Source organism: Echinops telfairi, unplaced genomic scaffold (genome assembly GCF_000313985.2).
Source record: "Echinops telfairi isolate 266 unplaced genomic scaffold, ASM31398v2 ScPeMD7_7444;HRSCAF=8482, whole genome shotgun sequence".
Classification (NCBI taxonomy): domain Eukaryota; kingdom Metazoa; phylum Chordata; class Mammalia; order Afrosoricida; family Tenrecidae; genus Echinops; species Echinops telfairi.
Window position 1 is genome coordinate 201,395 of NW_022111344.1, and position 4,985 is coordinate 206,379.

The window sequence follows — 4,985 nt, forward strand, 5'->3', positions numbered from 1 at the left end:
CTTCTATGCCCAACGTTAGGTTCATGACTTCTTCTGGCATTGTCTGCTGTTTCTCCTGCTTTCTCGTTGAAGTTGTTAGAACTGGTTGCTGTTTGCATGTTGTTTTAGAGGAGCCTGGAGCCATCTTCCTGAGTCGAAGAGCCCTGGGCTCTCTCTTGGGGGATTCGCATGAGATCTTCTATGAACTACCTGCAGGTAGCTGTACTGAGGGGCCCAGCTGTCGTTATATCTTCCTGAGGTTTCACTCTTGTCCTGGCCATCCAGTATTCCGTTATTTGGAATGTGTGTTGGATATTCCTCTCGTGTGACACTGGTCGGGTTGTTGTGGGCCCACGAGGGCCTTGCTTCCCTGGCCGATCTCTAAGTAGCATTCATGGTTCTTGGAGCACCTAGGCTGTCCTGTGGTATTTTCCTCTGGATGGGGATGCCCCAACTTTTTGTAAGGGAGAACACCCTGCTGCTTTGTGTGTTGAAGAGGACCAGCTTGAATTCCCCAGCTGCTTGCCAGACCTATAAATGCGGATGGGAGCTCCTCCACTTGGGCCTTCAGAGTTGCCCTAGGCAGAGGGGAGTGGCCTGGTGGCCGCTAGTGGCTTGTGACAGGAAAGAGATTGAAAGGAGAGGATAAAGGGAGAAAGAGGAAGACACAGGAGCAACAATGTCTAGCAAACTGAAACTTCCTTACCCACACTCAACTAGATTGCACAGAGTAAACAAAAGTGAAAAAAAGTAAAAAAAAAAAAAAAGAAGAAAACAATAAGAAAGGATAACAATCTGCTGAGGCTGTGGTAGGATAGAGAGAGGTGTTTTAATAGGAGGGATGAAGAAAAAGTGAAAGAAGAACACAAATAAAGTAAAAAAAGAAGAAAAAAGGAAGGTGAGGGTGACAGAACTGACAAAATAGATAGAGAAATAGCTGATCCCCATGCTGTGCTGTGTGTAGCACTGACTAATCCCGTGTGGGGCCCTGTCTTAGGAGTCAGGCTGCCCTCTGGGAGGGCAGGGTTGCCCTAGGCAGAGTGTAGGGGTCTGGGAGCCAGCAGTGGTATGTAAAGGGAATGAGAGGGAGAAGAGAGAATCATACAAGCAGTGAGAGAAGCGAAGAGGACAAACATAGAAAGAGGAGAGAAATAATAAAGGAGAAGGAAGGCGAAAGGGCAAAAACAAAACAAAACAAAAACCTAACTGTGTTCTCTTAAGATTGTCTGTGATGGCAAAGAGGGAGGAGAGTGTGAAGGGGGAAATAAAGGATAAAGAGATGGATGATCCCTGATTACTTGTATGTGAGGCCAAAAGGGTTTAGACCCTACTTCACAATGGCAGGTTGGTGGGCTCTTTTGATGCAGGGACCCAGTGGTGCTGGGCAGTATTGCCCTAGCTGATGAGCTCACCTAGAGGTCCGACATAGGTTTACTCAGCAGTGCAGTGCAGTGCAGTGTAGGTACTTGTCCCAGCTGCTTTGTGTGGTTTTCAGCACTCCCACGGAGGTTGAGCTGTAGTTCCTCCTGCTATTTGGGTTGATTTGCCCTAAATGGAGGGTAGTGATCTGGAGGTCAGTAGTGGTTTATGTTAGGAGAGAGGAGGAAAAAGAGGGAACAAGGAGAAAGAGAGAAAAAAGAACCCCAGCTTGTTGAGACTGACTGCGGTGGGAAGGATAGAAATGCTAGTGAATGCAGACGGGAAGAAATAGAGTAGTAGGTAGGGTGATAACTTAGGCTTGATAACCTGTCCATGAGGCATGAGGAGTTCTAACTCTTCCTCTAGGTAGCGGGGTGCTTTATCCACTTTATGTAGGGTTCCAGAGATGCTGTGTGGGATTATTTGCAAAGGATAGATTGCACTTGTGGCCAGGCATCCGTTGAGTTTTGGCTTTCACTGGTATGCCCGCCCTGCGCTATATGTAGCACCACAGCAGGGGCAAGGGACAGGGTGTTCCCACAGCCCGGTTTAGGGCCCCAGGGCCGGCAGGGCCTCCCCAGCTATGTTTAGAGTCACTGAAAGGGAAGCTGGCCTTGTTGTCCTATCTAGGCTGCTGGTGTCCTACTTCTAGATCAGAGGCTTTTATTTTTATTTATTTTTTTATCCCCCTGGTCAGCTAGACTAAAATCAAATTACCTTGCCACACACAATCTCTAGTCTGCAGCTCAGTGCTATTTACAACTGAAGCTTGGTACTGCGGGTGTTTGTTATGCAAAAAGCCTCCAGGCCCTGCCATTGGGTTCTGGAAATCCTTAGCTAGGTTAATTCATATGGTGATTTATGTTAAGGACCCCTGCCCATGTGCTCTTTGCACTGAGAAACCAGACTGCGGTTTGGGTTATTAACCAATAATATATATTTCACCTTCTGTTTTATTTTTATTTTTTAATACTTGTGATGTGCTCTGAATTGGCATCTGTCAGGCTGGTCCCCAGAGAGGGAGATCCAGCTTATCAGGGGTGTTGTTTGCTTCTCGGCCGATTGTAATTGATTCCACTCCCTGGATTCCGCTTAATTTTCTCCCACACCGAGATCTACTTCAGGTAATAATCTGATTTTTCTTCTACTCTAAATTATGGCTACCCGCCATCACAACTCCCCAGGCAGTGAGCTCAGGGCAGCCACCAGCACGGAGAGCTCTGGCGTGGGGTTCTCCTGTGTGTAGCGGTGCTGTCCCTTTAAGGTGTCAGCAGGGAGAAACTGTGGCTCCGGCCAGGATGCAGCTGGCGCACACGGGCTCGCAGAAGATAGAGCACTATAATGCATTCTCGGTTTGCTTTGTGAGTGGAAGTCACACACAAAAAAGGAGATTCAGGAGAGACCCTAGTACCCTAGGTCTAATTTCTGGATTCCACCTCCCCATTCCCTTCGCCTTACCTCACAGTTTTCTGGTCTGGCAGCAGGAGCTCTGGACGGGTGCGTTCTATCGGGTCGCCATTTCCCCCCAGATCTGCTCATTGTTTTTATGAATCTTACCATACAGATTGGCGACATATTTAAAGACATTGGAGTAAATGGTATTTTGTTTAGCATGCTAACCCAGCGACCAGAAATCTGTGTTGATTTCCAAGTTCAGCCCCGTTGCATGCCTGGGAATACTTAAAAGCCTGCCTTTAGGCGAACACAAGGGGGTGATAATCCTGGTAGCATATGCATAGAGCTTGCATTCAATTAGTTTAAATAGTGAAATTAAGAATCATAAAAGGAAGGTCATCAGATGCCTCAGTACTCTCAGTGAGTCTTCAATTCTGTTTTTTTTTTAATTCATATGAAATCCTTGTATGAATATACCATATATACTATGCAATACCTCTGCATGAACTTGTGTAAGTATGTTTTCCAAGATGTTGACGTCTGGATATTGTGTGTGTAGTTGTTTTGTTGTTATGTGCTGTTCATTCAGTTCCAACTCATAACAACCATAGATACAAAAGAACAAAACACTGAAAATACTGTCATCCTCAATATAATTCTTAAGTTTGACTCCATTATTGCAGCCACTATGTCAGTCCATCTCACTGAGGGCCTTACTCTGTATCACTGTCCTTCTACTTTGCCAAGTATGATGCCCTTTTCCAAGGACTGGGTTCTCTTGATATCATGCCCAAAGGAAGTGAGATAACATATCACCATCCTTGTTTCTGAGGAGCATTCTTGATGTATTCTTCCAAGAAAGACTTGTTGGCTTCTTTGGCCAAACCAAAAGCAAACTCACTGCCCTCAAGCAATGTCAACTCATAGCAAGCCCTTGTGGGTCCCTGTGGCTATCCAAGGCTGTAACTGTTTACAGGAGTAGAAAGTCCAGTCTTTCTCTTGAGGAGCTATTGCTGCTGGTGGTAGTGCAGTGGTTAAGCACTAGGCTAAGACCACATGGTCGGTTCCTTCGTCAGTCTATGGTAATGCCAATATTCCTTGACAGCACCACAATTCAAATGCAATGTTTATAAAACTTAATTAGTCAACGTTCAGTTTTACTATGCATATGAAGCAATTGAAAATACTATCATTTAAGTTATTCTTGGTATGAAGATGCCTATAGTAAATTTGTTTTCGACAAAGACATGTTTAGCTAATTTAGTAATATTTTGGTCATTTGCATCCAAGTGTTGTGTGACCACATTGCAACCAAATGTTGTGTGACCACACTGGTATATTCAAATGTGTAAATATAGACTAATGTAGGTGTTATGAATCAGAAGAGATATGGCCTGGTTTGTGGTGAATATTTTAATTTATTATCTATTTATATACCTGTTTATTCTCCTGTTAGTCTGACAATTTTTGTCTATCTCTCCCTCTCTTTTGATATCTGTATCTATCTATCACTGGAAATAAGTGTCTGCAATCTGTTGCTGCATATTGCTCCCTGAACAGAATGTATCCTGGTGTGGACTAAGATAACTCAGAGCTGGATGAATTGAAGAGCTCAGAAAGAGAAAGTTATTCCAAGGTCACTGCCAGTGTCATTGTTTGAGTGGAAGGACCAGGCCCAGGGGCCTCACTTTATCCTGTAGGCCTTTATGTACAAATGCACCTCCCACATGCAAACACCTCTTAGGCAGCCAGATGAAACCACGGCATGCACACATTTAAATTCTGACTCCTTCTCACCCTGGAGAGTGGTCCCTGAGTATCATGAGTCTTATGGACATGAAGGTCATTCATATGTGGGTTTTTCTCTTTCTAGTGCCAACTCTGGGAGGTGAGTGCTTCAGGGATTCCTACATCAAGTCTTGGGATGCAGCATCTGAGCACATGACTCACTGTGATTCTCTTTATCCCCAGGTATCCAGGCCCTGGATACAAGAATCAGGCCCTGATCTGGTGAAGCTCTCACAGACCCTGTCTCTCACCTGTGTTGTCTCTGGATTTTCCTTAACTGGCCATGCAATCAACTGGATCCAGCAGGCTCCAGGAAAGGGACTTGAGTGGGTTGGTGGAATATGGAGTGGTAGCACAGACTATACTCCAGCTCTCCTAATCCAGAGTCAGCATCTCCCAGGACA